Below are 16,864 nucleotides of genomic sequence, written 5' to 3'. Positions count from 1 at the left end.
CTTGTATGTACGTGCTCCATTGTTGTACTAGTGGCTGCAAGTAGTGGTCCAAGAATTTTCCTAAAGGTTCATGTAGAGACCCACATCCCGCCACAATTGGCCTGAATGGTGGGTCAACCGGGTCCTTGTGAATCTTGGGCACCAAATATATGTGTGGTCTCTTCGGGTACTGTACTGTCAAAAATATACTGGTTTGCTCATCTATCCATCCCATCTCTTGTGCTTTTACAAGAATAGACTTCAAAGTGGTTTGAAATCGGACCATTGGGTCCGCTTCTAGTTTAATGTAGGTGTCCTCATTGGTTACATGCTGATTAACCTTAGACTGATAGTAAGAGTTATTAAGTACCACCAAGGCTCCCCCTTTGTCCGCTGGTACTATCTTCAAAGTGTCATTCTTTACAAGTTTATTCAAAGTCATTTGTTCCTGTCTGGTCAAATTGTTCTTACTTTTGCGGGTAGTAGAAACCTGCTCTATATCCTTTTTAACTAAAGTTTCAAATAAGTCTAAAGTCTTGTGAGAGAATGGGGCTATAAATGTACTTTTAGGTCTGAAACCCTGTTGTGCATCTGATGTGGCTGTGGAAGCCATGGGGTCTTGACTGACCGTGTGGAAAAACCATCTTAAACAAAGTTTCCTCATGAACAGTGAAACCTCTGTCTCCAATTTGTTAGTGGAGTACGTAGATACAAGTGACATGCCCTTATCCAACACTCTCAGTTCTAGTTTACTTAATTGATAATCCGAAATATTCATCACAAGTTCCTCCTGTTTCTTTGCTTTTTTTGAACCTTGTCCCCTCCTTGTCTGTTTTGTTTAGCGTGCGGTTGTTCCGTGGGGGGGTGGTTGGATGTTTTGCCCCCCTCTAAAAAAGCCTCCCTCTGGGTGGTGTTTGAATCTCCCTGTGCTCCTGCCTCACTACTCGTGCTGGGGGTGACTACAAGTGGTGCTCGAGTGGGTAGGGTGTCTTGTTCAGTCGCTACACTCTCCTCGGACGTGGATGCCTGTGGTTTCTTATAGGTTCTTCTCTGTGCATATTGATCTGCCCAAGAATAGACTTCGTCTAACTTGTAGTCTATCGTATCACGCTTAAATTTGCGCAGTTTACGTTCATGAACTTCCCTTGAGTGTTCTTCTAATTGGTCATTAATGTTCTTAAGGGTAGTAGCTTGCTCTTCCTCTGATAACCTTGTGGATAATTCTGTGTTGAGCTCTTGTATTTCTGTGTCTAATTCTTTTAGGATATTGGAAAGTTCTTCTACTATGAGCAGTATTAAGTCAAGGGAACACTTGTTAAGTATAGCACACCACCTTAACATGAACGGTTTATTAAACTTGAATAATAGGGGTCTGATTGATATGCGTAACCCGTATGGAATGCGCTTTACTTTGTGGTACTGTATTAATGTTGTGGCATGAAGCCTTTGATTTATTTGTTTTCTTAACGTGTACTGTAGTTGTTTGATCATTTGGGAGGTGGATCCAGGTCTTCCCTGAAAGTCCCTAACATCTTTGATTAATGCATATATGCTCTCTGCTTCCTCTGTGGAGTATGCCTTAACATCTGCCTGGTTTGTTGTTAAGTGAGAGATTGTCAAAATCCATACTGCGTGGGTGCTGAGTGTCAAGAATGGGCCAATGGGGTAAAGATACTGAAAAAGATTTTGACCCTCTGCACACCAATAGAAATCTTATATTCAATAAACACACTGTTTCATTTAATCCTAATGATTACGTGGTGCTGACGCTCGAACGGACTGGCTCACGTCAGTGCCAAACACTAACAACAAACAGAGACTGTTTGAGAGCGACGCACTATTCACAAGCCCCCGTGGGATGCTCCTGTTTGAACACAATTTTTTACCTCTGTTCAATGTTTATTCACACTTTTTGTAAATCAAATTTGTTTTTCCAAACTTATTGTCCATGCAACTCTCAATTGTTGCCACAAAAACAAAAATTCAAAAGCTTGAAGACGTCATGCTTTTAATGACAATTTTCTTTCTTGTATTTTCTCTTCTTTGAGTACATTACATCATGTACATGAATTCATCTCAACATCGTATGCAGTCAATCCCAATGCATTTCGGTATCGATATACCTTCATCAGGGGAATACTGTAATTAAAACCAATATAATGAAAATGATCAAAACACTGAATTGGGGAGCTATGGACCCCACCTCGTGTGCATGCAAAACGTTGTGCAATTTTGTCATAACGAGTCCCAACTCTACAACCATGCTGGTGCCTCTGTTCCTCTATTATACTATCTATGTGTGTAACCACTTGCATGCCAGCCTACCCTGTGTCAATCTACGACCACATGCTGGTCAATATCTAAAATATTCATACCTGATCTGCTAAATCGGTTCCTGGCCAACGTATTAGATGTGTTGAGTTCCTGACTGAAAAAATAAGATCTAGTCACTGCCTGCTGACAATGTTCTTAGTAATCTTAAAGAGCTCCGGTTGGGGGGCGCTAGAGAGCGCACACGCGGAATGGCTGCCTGACACTGCAGCTCCCGCACCTTGGCCATATATCCTTTGAATATCCTTGACCACAGATGACCAGTACTGCTTCTGACCCAGCCACCCGACACACAGAGCTGTCCTCTACCCTCGTCCCGGAGCCCGTCTCTATCCTGCCCTCGGGAGCGGAGATCTCGCTGAGTGAAGTCGGACCGGTGAGGACCCGGGCTGCTGCTGGACGTGCCGGCCGGCTGCGGGGATCTGCGAGAGGCCGGTGCTTGCCACGCAGCTCTAGGCCCCACCTGCCCCGGAGCTCGCGGACACTGTACGCACCCCGTTCCACCTTTGGATAGCTGCATGACCGGGAGGTCTGCTACCTGGCTGCTGGTCCCCCGCGACGTGCAGGCACAGGGGGTGCCCTCCTCGGAGGATTGACAGCGGGACCTCCGGTAGGCTGTGCTGCCTGGCGGACCTGGGGCTTTCTCTTGCCGACCGCCGGAGGATACCGCCGCAGCCCCGTGCGTGGTGAGTGGCGCTCTCCCCCGCGGTGCCTACCTCCTGCTATTGCCCTGCGCCTGTCGCCTGCTGCGGCTGGGGCGGGCTGCGAGGCCCCGCACCGCTCCTGAACTACCTTGCCCGGGCCCCGGGGAATGCCGACCCGCTTGTACATCCCCGAGTCCCTACGGGGGCCCCTGGGCGCCTGCTGCCTCACTGCAACGCGGCCCTCCACTGCTCCTGACTGTGTTCCCGGTCGGGCCTGCTGGACACCTGTACCACTGCCTCCAGCGTGCTGCACTTTCTCTCTGCATATCCTGGCCTGGCATCGGGCCTACCTCGCCTGAGGGCCCTTGCGTTGCTGTGGCCCTGTCTGCATCTGTCAGGCCTGTCGGACACCTGTACCACCACTTCCAGTGCGCTGCACTTTTCCCCGCACGTCCTGGCTAGGCATCGGGCCTGCCTCCCCGGAGCGCCCTCGCACTGCTGCGGCCCTATCTGCCTTTACAGCCGTGCAACGGACAGCCTGGGCCTTTGGCCTGCCCCCTCCTGCCTGCCACCACTGGAGCTGCGTGTACTGCGCTGCCCTCCTGTACCGCGGCTGGACGCTCCTGCCCACAGTTGTTAGGAACGGGTTTCTCCACGCGTTGCTGCCTTCCTGGCTGTCTGGTCCCGGCTGGAGCTACGCCGGTGCGGCCTGGACGGTTGGTGGCGCCGATCTAGAGGCCCAAGATGGTTCGTCCCGAAAACCACCAAACAAAGATCAGCTTCGACGGCGCCAAGAAATCTACGAAGGCAGTTCCAGCTGATCCTAGCTCCGGCGCCGCTTCCACCTCCACTCTTTCCTCTCCGGCCAAGGAACTTGACCTGCACCATCTATTTCAGGAGATGCGACAGGGATTCGCGACCGTGGTGGAGAAGGTGGACGGTGTAACCGCTAGACTTGACGCTCTGGCCCACAGGGTGGATCGGCATGAGGAACGACTTGCGGCCACGGAGCAACGCATTTCCGATGCAGACGATGTCGCCTCCACTCATACAACACAGCTGGCTCGCATGGACAATCTTCTCAGGATTATTGCAGCGAATAACGAAGATTTGGAAGCCCGTAGTAGACGCAACAACATCCGCGTCACGGGTATTCCGGAGTCCACCAACACGGGCAGGATGGAGCTCTACGTTGAAAAGATCCTCAAGGGATCCATAGGCGAAGATGCTTTTTCTCCACAGTTCATTGTTGAGCGTGCACATCGGTCCTTGGCGCCTGTCCCTAAGCCTGGCCTACCACCCTGGCCAATCATCGCCAAGCTGTTAAACTACCGTGACCGCGATGTGGCTCTGAGAGCTGCTCGCACTCAAAGAACCCTCCAATACGATGGCATAATTTTTTCTATCTATCCGGATTTTACCCCCATGGTGCAGGAGGAACGGCGTAAATTTCTCCCCGTGAAGAAGAAATTACGTGAAGCGCAACTGGACTACGCCCTACTCTACCCGGCGAAACTACGGATCACGCACCAGGGGAAGCAGCGTTTTTTCACAAACCCCCAAAAAGCCGAGGATTACTTGAAATCACTCCGTAGGGCCAGGGGTGGTGATCGTGCTGCAGCTGATGACTTGGGGGATGACGATCCTTCTGCTGCGGAGAACGACAACTGACCATGAACATTTATCCGAACTGCATCTCCGCCCACCTAGTGCGGGCCTGCTACCTCTTCATCCTGTTTGATCCGAGGTGGCCGCCTCCTGGATGGGACTTGGCGGTGTCTGGACACTTCTGTGGTAATGTATACCAGGATCCGCTTGCCTAGCTCTGGCCTCCACCGAGGGCGGTACAGTTTTTAGAGGCCAATGGCGGGTACAGCTGTTGTGCGCCCTCGATGTTGTTACCCCATCGGGTGTACCCCATAACGACTGTTGATATGTTAGACTTTGATGTTGGGGGAGGGGGAGGGGAGGGGGACTGGGGAAGGGACTGGATGGCTGCAGGCAAGTTCAGGGCGCTGCGGTGGGTGGGGGGGGGGGGGTCTGTTGGGATGGGGGAGGTCTGCACACCGAGAATTGTTTTGGATTATGTCATTTCCTGTTGCACACATGGATTTGAGTCCTTTGAGAATGCCTGCATTGCTATGCGGGTGACATGATGTTATTTTACACCATACTACACGGAGGTCTTGGGGCCTCTAACGCAGCTACACTGCATGTCATGGAATGTCCGTGGGCTCAACAATGCTAGGAAATGTCGTGATGTTCTTGCCTATCTTACCAGACATAATGTACATGTTGCCATGCTCCAAGAAACTCACCTGTCGCCACAAGGGCGGACCACCTTTGCAGGTAAATGGGCTACTACCCACACTTTCTCATCCTATTCTACATATGCCAGGAGGGGTGGTCATCCTACTCCGGAACACTGTCCCGTTTCATAAATGCGGGGAACTGATAGATGGGGGAGGTCGTTACGCTTTGCTCTGGGGGAGAATGGGTCACGACACTGTTACCTTTGTAAATTGCTACGCCCCTAATGTGGACACGCCTTCCTTCTTCACCACACTTTGGGGTAAAATCCTTGATGTGGGCTCCCGCCATATCATCTGGGGTGGGGACTTCAACCTAGCGTTGGCGCCCAGCGTGGACAGGGCTGATGGGGCTGCCTACTATAAACCTAAGGCACGAGAGGCCCTTGAGGGCATTATGGCTGAGGGGGCCTTGGTGGACGTATGGCGGTCCCTGCACCCGATCAGACAGGAGGGTACCCACTTCACTCCACAGACTGGCACCTGGGCGCGACTGGATTATTTCCTTGTTACCCCCGGCATGATATCTGGAGTCTCGACGGCCACGCACTTACCAAGGACGTACTCTGACCATAGCCCAGTCCTGATGCATACTAGACTCCCGGGGTGGGACTGTCCTAGACCGCCTTGGCGCTTACAACCGGCGGCTCTGTTAGATGCCCTTTTCCGTTCTGAGCTGGGGGAGGAAATTGCAGACTTCTTTCCGAGGAACAAGGGGTCGGTCGACTCGGTTGAGCATATTTGGGAGGCCTTCAAGGTAACTGTCAGGGGATTCTGTATAGCTAAAAGTTTTGGGGTCCTCCGGGACATACAGGCCACTATCCGTAAACTGCACGGGGAACTGCGAGCATTGGAGAATCGTATGGTCGAGGGGGATGACCCCGCATTACACGCAGAGTTCAGGGTCACGCTGACCAAATACGAGGAGGAGGCGGACAGGGAGGCGAGATTCAAGGGGAAACACTGGCAGGCTCGGAGATATTGTGAGGGAGACCGCCCGGGTAAAGCGCTGGCAGTCTTGACTCGGGTTCCCCGCAATCGTAACGCAATACTGGAGCTCACTGACACCCAGGGGCACACGATCAGGGACTCGGAGGCACTTCTCTCCACTTTCACTTCACATTATCACGCTTTATACACCACTACCGCTCCAGCAGAGATGCCCTACACTGACTATCTGAGTGCCGTAACGCTCTGTTGGCTCAGTGACGGTGGCAGGGCCTTCTTGGCGGCCCGTTTGAGCTGGACGAAATTCGTGAAGCCATCATGTCCCTTAAAAATGGCAAGGCGCCCGGACTAGATGGTTTGCCGGCCGAATTCTATAAAACATATATTGACATAATGGCCCCAGTCCTTCGTGAGGTATATGAGGAATCACTTGCTGATGGCATTCTTGCAGGGTCCATGCGCGAAGTGGTCATCACCTCCCTCCTTAAACCTGGTAAAGACCCCTGTTCCTGTGGCTCTTATCGTCCCCTTTCCCTCCTGAACTGCGACGTGAAGATATTAGCTAAGGTCCTAGCTACAAGGTTGTCCTTGCTCATGACTAGGATTGTCTTGCCGGATCAGTCGGGGTTTGTTCCCGGTCGTTCCACTTCTCATAACCTGCGCACTTTATTTTCGCTTCTCCGCACAGTTCATCCTGATCTTCCAGTCGCTGCAGTATTTTTGGACGCTTCTAAAGCCTTCGATTTGGTCGAATGGCCCTACTTGTTTTCAGTACTATCGAGTATGGGCTTCCCCAAGCTGTTTCTTTCCTGGATACAGCTCCTTTACACACGACCGACGGCGAGAGTCCTTATCAACGGCAACCTCTCTCACCCGATAGACGTTACGAGGGGCACGCGCCAGGGCTGTCCTCTGTACCCCCTCCTTTTTGCGATCACAATTGAGCCTCTTGCTTGTCGGCTCCGTCAGCTGCACCGGGAGGGTGCCGTGCAGTGCCTGCAGCGCCAGATAGATGTCTCCCTCTATGCGGACGACATCACCCTTTATGTTAAATATCCTCACCTTCATCTCAACCCTTTATTGAGGGAGTTTGTAGCTTTTTTGGGGCATGTCAGGGATACACATAAATTGGTCTAAGTCCCAGCTCTTTCCCCTCACGCACTCTGTGGTTGACTTCCCCCTCGACTACCCTCTCGAATGGTGCCGTTCGGACCTTCGCTACCTGGGCATACAGATCTCGCGGGATCGGGAGGAGACCCTTCGCTCCAATTACGGTGTAGCGATCACGTCCCTTACTGCCACGGTCGACCGCTGGATCACGTTGCCACTCTTCATGGCTGGTAGGGCGTCCCTCATCAAGATGGTTGTGTTGCCCCGTTTCCTGTACCTATTTCTCAATATCCCGTATTACCTGGGCGCTTTCTTTTTCAAGACCCTGAGATCGGAGCTCTGTCGCTTGTTTTGGGGAGGCAAGGCCCTGCGGCTGAAGTGGTCCACACTGATACTGCCCTACGAGGCCAGAGGATTTGATGTCCCCGACCTTGAAGCCTACTACCTTTGCGCGCAGGCCCACTTTGCTTTTCATTGGATGGCTCCCACGCCCTTCAAGCCGCAACTAGCTGTGGAGGACTGGATCGTGCATCCCATGCCGCTTAATGGTCTACTTCATTGCCCGGAGTCGATGATCCAGACACCGCACACGTCGGTTTCTTGCACCCTGGACGCTTGGCGCCGTCTGGCCAGGAGACTCTCCTGCTTTTTCCCTTACTCTCCCCTTCTCCCCCTGACATTTCACCCCTCACTCGCGCTTCTGCAGGAACGTGGTTTCCAGCTGCTCTGCGGTCGATTACGTATTGTCACCTGGGGTGATCATTTTGCGAATAAAGTATTCAAGTCGATGGACGTCTTCTTTGCCACTCATGTCCGCTCCCCACTCGACGTATTTTATTACCTTCGCCTCCGGCAGGGGATGAAGGATATCCTTCCAGACTATCCCCGTGAGCCAGAGCCCCAATCTCCACTACACTTTCTACTTAGCTCGCAGGATGGGGCACACTTGGTCTCCGGCCTCTACCGTCGACTCCGGTCGGACATTGACCCTCTTGAGGCAGGTGCTCGAGCGGCCTGGAATGCAGATTTACCAACCGCTCTCACCGATGAGCAGTGGCGGTACTGCTGCACGCTCACTGCCAGGATATCGGCTAGCAGCAGGCTTAAGATGATCCACTACAGGTTCCTACAACGGCTATATTATACTCCGGTCAAAAAACTCAGGTTCCACCTTGCTGATACCGACGAATGCGAGCGTTGTCATGCAGCTCATGCCGGCTTCCTGCACCTCGCTTGGGAGTGCCCGGCCGTGCTGGCATACTGGCAACAAGGGGTGGAGGCTCTCACCGTGATGACCAAGATTACCGTGGGAGCGGACCCGCTTATCGCTCTGCTGGGGCATACGTCGCACTTTCCGAACTCCAGTAGGAAATTCATCGACACCGCTTTGCTCTTGGCTAAACGACGTGTGGCATGTCGTTGGGGCCGTGGCAGGGCACCAAAGTTCAAGGACTGGCTCTCGGATATGACCTATTGCCAAATCCAACACGTCACTTATTCCGAACTTCTACCGCTCCCAACCAGGCCCAAAGACATTTGGGAACCACTAGTTTCCTACTTGCTGCATCTGGATGACGATGATACGACTTCGACTTGACAACTGGGGGGTGACTGGCTGACCTGGACACCCGGGTGCTCAGAGACATGCGTCCCCAATGCTTTCCTGTCCTGCTTCTCCAACCAATAGGGTATCTCCCTCCTGACGCATGGCGTATGCCGATGCGACACCTAGTGTAAAAGGCTGTTTCTTTCCACGCCCCAATACGCATCACACTCCCGTCCTTTCCTCACGCCTACTACTACATTAGGTCATGATACACAGCCCTGGACTTATTGCTGTCTATGCTCAACGGTTGCCATGATCGCCACCACTGATCCGTATTGTGCTCTATGCTTGATATTCCATGAGCAATTATATGGACTCGTTCTTTTCTTTTCCTTTCTATTCGAACATGTGTAAGGCCTCTCAATGTTCCCTTTTTCTTTGCCTTTTCTTTTTTTCTGTTCACTTTTTTGTTTTCTCATTCTGGTTACCTGTTTTGGGTTGATAAGAATTGGGGAGAAAACAATTAAAAATCTGTTCTACTGCTGTAAATCCTGATGTGTACATGCCTCTCCTCCCCCCCTTCCCTTTACCCTTCCTCCTTCCTCCTCTTCCCTCACTCTCCCCCCCCATCCTGCCCACCCCTTTTCCTTCTCCTCTCCCGCCAAACGCCCTCCCCCATCTAATCCCAACTCGGTTTATCGCCACCGGGCCTCCGGGATGCCGGTATCAAGGCTGTGTCTCTCAATGTTGAAGCTTAACCTGTGTCAGTATTATTCTCTCGCTGCCAGCCTCTGGGTTGTGGGCATACACAGCAGTGTAATTCCCTAATTATGCAATAAAGCAGTTTTGAACACCCAAAAAAAAAAAAAAAAAAAAAAAAAAAGAGCTCCGGTTTCGAAGTGCCGCCTACCTTTAGAGTCCACGGTCTTTAGATATCCCTTCTCCTGCTGTCTCTACGTAAATCTTGCCGCTAATTCTTTCAGTTCTGTGGATGAAAAAACTACGTTACACTCTGTTCTAACGCGCCCCATTTCACAAAGGCGCTTGGTGCGTGAACGCAACAGTCGTCTCTTACCTAACTCCTCTGCATCCAATCCGCCTCTCACCGTCTCGCTTTGTGTGTGTACGATTTCCTGTGTCCTAAATGCGGCCGCCTCCTTCCAACTGAACATTAAAAACTAAAAACGGACTCCTCGTGTTTTCTAATGGCGGGCGCCATCTTGAGATGGTCACATCATGTCAACATTACGTGTAAAGGATAACTGGACTAGCATATGTGCCTGAATGGTGATGAAAAATGGCTCCTGCCCCCTGTACTCATGGTCATGTAGAATTTCGGTAATTGGTCATGTAATTGGCACTGATCCCTCGGTTCTTGTTCTGACAAAATTACATTGCATGTCTTGGTGTAAAACAATATTTAAATCGTACACGTTACAACATTCATGATTATTACAGGTTATAAAAAACACATACATTCAATTTTATCATTGAGACCACATGGTTCAAGCGTATTCAGACTACGGATCCAATATGTTTCTCTTTGTGACAATTGGCGGTTGGTGTCAACATGTAACTTTTCATCTATACTTTCCAGTACAGTAAATCGCAATTGTTTTATAGTGTGCTGACGCTCTTTCCAGTGCATGGGCAAGTTGGACTTAGGGTTACTAGTTCTTATCATGCTCTTGTGCTCCGTGATGCGAACCTTAACTTTCCTCGTGGCACTACTCTGGCCACATGGCAGTCCCTTGTAAAATGTGCCATGGGTACCAAAGGCACTGTGGCCAGGGAAGGCCTCTAAAGGCTGCAGCACTTATTGTGCCACCCTAGGAGGTCCTGTACCTTTACACACATACACACACACACACACACACACACACACACTGCCCTTGCAGGCTGCGTTTTTTGGTGCAAAACAAAGTAAAGAGTCGACATGGCACACATCCCTGTGTGCCATGCCTACAACCCACTGCCCTGGCATAGGTCAGCCACCCCTCTAGCTGGGTTCACTATACCAGTGGTGAGGGTACAGGTTCATGAGCTCTGTACCCCTACAGTGTCTAGACCAATTCTTAGTCATTGTAAGTGCAGTAATGCCATTAAGAGTATATGGTGCTGGGAGTTTGTCAATACGAACGCCACAGCACCATAATGGCTTTACAGAAAACAGGGAAGTTTGGTATCGAACTTCTAAGCACATTAAACCCACACTGACGCCAGTGTGGGATGTAAAGCAAAAATGCACTTGGAGGGCATTTTAGAAATGTTGGGTTCCCTGACTGGTACACACCAGCCTGCCACCATGAGACATGTTTCTGGACCCCTGGGTGGGAGCCTTCGCTCCCTGAGCCCAGAAACAAAGCTTTTCCTGGGCAGAGGTGGTCACACCTCTCCCAGGCCAGGAAGGGCCATCTGTGGCAGGGGAACTTCGAAGGCCTTGCTGCCATTGTAATGCGACCCTCAGCCTCTCCTGCTATGAGGAGCTGGCCCCATTCCTGTCTCCCCTCCTTTTCAGCGGGAAGACAGGCGGGAAACATTAGCACAGCCCAGAAGGTGTGCCCACCCCTGCCAACCCCACCCCTCAGGTGGGGGAGGCGAGGTGAAGCCCACTCTTCAGTGCCCACCATCTTGCAAATGGCAAGAACTCTCCAATCAGGATTATGGATTATGCCCACTGCCCCACGTGGGGTGAGCACACCAAGGGTGTAGCCACCCTAAGGTCAGTAGCCCATTGGGTACTGACCTCGAGATCCCTAAAACACCCCGTCAATATATTATTTAGGAGGCAGCCCTGAACCAAAAAAACTGATTTCCGCAACCTAAGAAGGACGAAAGAAGACGCTTAGCAGAGGAGACTGCAGAGAAGGACTAACTTGGCCCCAGCCCTACCGGCCGATCTGCATTTTCCAGAGATGAATGAATCGACATTTCTATAGCGCATTGACTATCCAAGGGCATCCCAGCACTGAGATTAAGACATTCAAGAACACCGAGTGGCATAGGGAAACAGTAAGATTTTAATGAGTTTCCGGAAGGGCAGACTGTTAGCTTCCCGACTATCCTGAAGGGGAAGGGATTCTACAGCTTGGCCGCATTGTATGAAAAAAGCTGTCCTCCACTTTTTGATTTTCTAATTTTCAGGACTACCGCCAGATGTTGATTATCTGACCGTAGGGCCCTATTAGCACGATAAGGGAGCAAGACAGTGCGAATAACGGGCGGTCCTCTACCTGGTAGGGCCTTGTGTGCAACGCATAAGGACTTAAACTCAATTCTCTCCGGAATGGGCAGCCAATGAAGGGTGGCCAGGGCTGACTGCGTGGATTGGCAGTAGGGAATTCTCAGGAGCATGAGCTCAGCACAATGGTCCTGCGCCAAAATTCAGCTGGTCCTGCAGCCAGCGACCTCCAGAACCTTGGGAGGACTGACTGCCTTCAGCAAAGACCATATCTCTTGTGAACAGCAGCTCTGTTCAAAAGAAACCCACAAGACAGACTCTGAGCCTGCTGAAGACAAACAAACCAGAAGCCTGGAACCACCACTGCACCCGATGCCTACGGCCCGAATCCAGGTGGCCCACCGGTCCCAGCAAGGTCCCCCAGCACTCCAGAGTCCGAGTACACAGAGGGTTGATCTCTCCAGGACTCCCAAACAGTCTGCAGCCTCGGCAAGGAGACCCTTCCACCTCCCAACCGCGAGTGTCTCGGTAAGGTGAAATACGACCTCAAAAGGACACCACAGCGTCCAGCCACGCTGCACCCTGGAGAAGAGAACACAAGGTGCACCTACATGCCCAAGTCCTTCAACTTACCTGCCCAGCTGTTGGTTTCTCCTGGAAGTCTTACTGGACCGAGCCTGAAGTCAAAACCGGCAATCCCCATTGAAATCAACCGGTCAACCAAAGCCAAAACGGCACACAGCCGCACCTGCGCCGCTGCGGTTGTACTTTGGGTGCTAACTCGGATCCCCCTCTGCCCTGAGCCTAACACCAGGAGCTTTGCTCCCACCACCTTGTGGCCTGCTCGTGAGCAGCCACCAACCAGAGGCCCCTCTATTCCCCATTGGATAAGCCTCAGCACTCTGCACTCGTCCGCCCTAATGCAGCTGAGAGTATTCTGAGAGTGCATCTTCGACCCTGGGGGAACCCTGGTTCTAACCACGGAATACCAACTCCCACAAATAAGTACTTACCTGCAAACATTAAATTAATTTCCTTCCATAGGATTGCATTGACTGCTTTTCCTTAAATATTCTTCCAAGTGTGAAGTCGGTTTGTATGAAACATATACAAAACTGCAAATGTACTAAAAGTGAATTACTTACTTTTTGTCTAGGAAAGGTCTCAGTGTGATATCAAGGCAAATCACACTGATTAAAAAAAGTAATTTAGAAAGTAATCTAAAACGTAACATACAAAGTAATCTATAAAGTAACTGAAAAGTAATTTGGAACGGTTAACTTACCTGTAAATCAACAAAATGCATTTGAACCTGCTTTCAACTGTAAATCACTGCATTTTATTTTGCAAAGTATTATTTCACTTACCTGCACCAGGTTTGGCTTGGTTCTAGAAATAAAATAACAAAATAATATTTTTGATACAAACAAATTGGTCTGAGTTTGGTATTTGAGCGGGTGACATTTCTTATCTGAGTCTGTACAACAAATGCTTAACACTACCCTCTGATAAAGCCTAACTGCTCGCCCACACTACCACAAATAGAGAGCAAGGTGCTATCTACTTTTACCTCAGCCTGCCTTTGGGGTTCTACTGGACTCTGTGCACACTATACCTCATTTTGGTGTAGTATACACAGAGCCAGCTTTGTACACAAAATTACTCCCGGTTTCCTTTACCTGGATAGGTATAACGTGTTTATATAATATAAATTCTTCATTGCAAATATTTTCTAATAAAATCAATCAGTCCTGCTGCCAAGTGCAAATGTATGTCCTACCTTCAAGCAATCATATCAATCATAGGTTTGTTAAAGCGTGACTACTCATCCATAAGGGTCTCAAGGCGCTGGAGAGGAGGGGTACCTTAGAGATACAAATTCATCACAAGCCCTTATTCTGGTCTCCTAGACACATTCTCTTGCATAAACTCTTCATCTGTCCAGTCCATTTGACAGCTTGTGGAAGATATTAATTTTAAAGAACCCGCATCAACCCCAAATACTAAAAACATATTTCTACTATTAGAACTAAAAATTATGTTGCAAGTTTATACTAATAAAAACACCTTCAGGTAAAAAAAGGTCATTAAAATTCCTCCTATAATGATACAAATATAGGAGGATTTTTAATGACCTTTTTACCGGAAGGTTTTTTTATTAGTACATATTCTGGTTGCATAAATACACTCTCTAACACACACTTTTTTTATCTTTCTAATTCATTCAATAAATTGTGGAACGTGTGATCTCCAGTGTCATCAATGATCTAGCAACCAGCATTGCAATGTAAATTGAGCATTTCTCCTTAAGAGAAAAGAGTTCAAAAGGTGAGCAAACCCCACTAAAGAAATCATTGGAACTATTGAATCATCACCTCCAGCTTGTTTTCAACATACTTAAAACGTCCCTCCCAAAATTATATTAATTTTGATCACGACTGAGCAATATAAACCAGCTCCTGAGGTCTAACAAGGAGCACATACCATATTTTGCCTTTATTCTACCATCAAACTTATGGAGGAATGCTGGGTTCCTGTATATAAGCAACTTTGCATAAAACTGAGTTTTCCCAAAAGATACTCCTCGAATAATCTCAAAGTTTAATTTAATTCTTTTTCAGGCCTCAATTGTTGAAGTGGCATGTGAGCTACTTTTCTAAAATGACCGGAATTCATCTCAGCAATTAAAGTTGCATAACATCACCTCAAAGTCAGATTTTGAATATTTCCAAATAATTTATAAACCAAATCTTCTGCCATATAGACGGAGACCAACCCACTCTACCTTCTGTCGCACCTGCACCCCTCTTGAACATCCTTAACCACTGGAACCCAATCTCCACTGAGGACACCATTCGCCTGATGAACTCCATCCACTCAGGATCCCCCACTGACCCATGCCCTCACCACATCTTCAACAAGGCAGATTCCATGATAGCACCACACCTCCGAGACGTCATCAACTGCTCCCTCAACTCCGCCACCTTCCCGGAAAGCTGGAAACACGCAGAACTCAGCGCCCTTCTGAAAAAACCCACAGCTGACCCCACCTAACTCAAAAACTACCGCCCCATCTCGCTCCTTCCATTCCCAGCCAAAGTCATCGAGAAAGCTGTCAACAACCAGCTCTCCGCCTTCCTCGAAACCAACAAATCCCTCGACTCCTCACAGTCCGGCTTCCGGGCCAAACACAGCACGGAGACCGCCCTCATCGCAGCAACAGACGACATTCGAACTCTACTGGACAACGGAGAAACAGTGGCCCTCATTCTACTCGACCTCTCCGCCTCCTTCGACACTGTCTGTCACAGCACCCTCATACAACGCCTCAGCAACATCGGAATCCAAGGAAGAGCTCTGGAATGGATCACCTCGTTCCTCACCGGAAGAACCCAGAGAGTCCGCCTCCCACCATTCAAGTCAGAGGCCTCTGAAGTCATCTGCGGCGTACCACAAGGATCCTCACTCAGCCCCACCCTCTTCAACGTATACATGAGCCCCCTCGCGGCCATCACACGCCAACACAACCTCAACATCATCTCCTACGCTGATGACACCCAACTGATCCTCTCACTCACCAAAGACCCTAACACCGCCAAAACCAACCTACATGAAGGAATGAAAGAAGTAGCCGAGTGGATGAATCATAGCCGTCTGAAACTGAACTCAGACAAAACAGAAGTCCTTATCCTAGGAACCTCCCCCTCCGCCTGGGACGACTCTTGGTGGCCAGAAGACCTTGGAAAAGCACCCATCCCGACGGACCACGCACGGAACCTGGGCGTCATCCTAGACTCCTCACTCTCGATGACCAGACAAGTCAACGCCGTTTCATCATCTTGCTTCAACATTCTTCGCATGCTCAAAAAAACATTTCGCTGGATCCCCACCGAAACCAGAAAAACGGTCACCCATGCACTGGTTACAAGCCGCCTGGACTACGGAAACACCCTATACGCCGGTACCACCGCAAAACTCCAGAAAAAACTCCAACGCATCCAGAATGCATCAGCCAGACTCATACTAGACATCCCGCGTAAAGACCACATCTCCAGCCACCTGAAAAAACTCCACTGGCTCCCCGTCAATAAGAGGATTACTTTCCGCCTCCTAACCCACGCACACAAAGCACTTTACGAACTTGGACCCGAATGCCTCAACACACGACTTTCCTTCTACCCCCCCCCCGCCAGCTACGATCCTCCAATCAAGCCCTTGCTATCGTACCTCGCATCAATAAAACCACCATGTGAGGTAGATCCTTCTCCTACCTGGCAGCTAAAACCTGGAACTCACTCCCCACTCACCTTCGTCTCACTCAGAACCACCTAGCATTCAGAAAGCAACTTAAAACTTGGATATTTGACAAGTAATTCCCCACCCTTCCTCAAGCGCCTTGAGACCCTCTGGGTATGTAGTGCGCTATATAAATCAATCTGACTTGACTTGACAGCTATGAACTCATTTTACAAACTGACCATCACAATCTTGCTCTTTCTTGACCAATTCTTTCTCTTTAAAAAAAAAGCACCAAATCCCCTTTTCCCCCATTTCTGAATAGTTCTTCTTTGATAACAATCAGTCTTCTTGAAACATTAGATCACCCAGTCTAGTTCCTACATTAATACTCGGGATGGAAAAAACATATTAAAACAAAACAACAACAACAACAAAAAATCACTGGAGGATTAATAGCTAACCTTTTTGAAGATCTGGCCATAGTCAACAAAATAGTTCTCCCCCTCCCAATCATTCTGGTCAAAAGCTTAATACAATAACTACTTGGAGTAGTAAGTTGTTTTTTAAATGTTGAACT

At 49.5% G+C, this 16,864-nt stretch overlaps 1 protein-coding gene across 3 annotated transcripts in view; it reads right to left on the bottom strand.

Annotated features, from left to right (window-relative positions):
- SPNS1 (SPNS lysolipid transporter 1, lysophospholipid) overlaps nt 1–16,864 on the bottom strand; it is a 254,229-nt gene that overhangs the window by 187,212 nt on the left and 50,153 nt on the right. Inside the window, exon 2 of one of the 3 annotated variants that reach the window (XM_086932409.1) lies at nt 13,416–13,437. The exons of 1 other annotated variant lie outside the window; for it this stretch is intronic. The gene's annotated coding sequence lies outside the window, so the exon portion shown is untranslated. Of the gene's footprint in view, nt 1–9,777; nt 9,853–13,415; nt 13,438–16,864 lie in introns of all 3 variants that reach the window. One more of the 3 variants, XM_086932411.1, reaches the window with a different exon arrangement.

The sequence above is a fragment of the Lissotriton vulgaris genome, chromosome 7, assembly GCF_964263255.1.
Source record: "Lissotriton vulgaris chromosome 7, aLisVul1.2, whole genome shotgun sequence".
Lineage (NCBI taxonomy): Eukaryota > Metazoa > Chordata > Amphibia > Caudata > Salamandridae > Lissotriton > Lissotriton vulgaris.
Note: the sequence above shows the minus strand (reverse complement) of the source record. Positions and strands in the feature narration are given on the sequence as shown.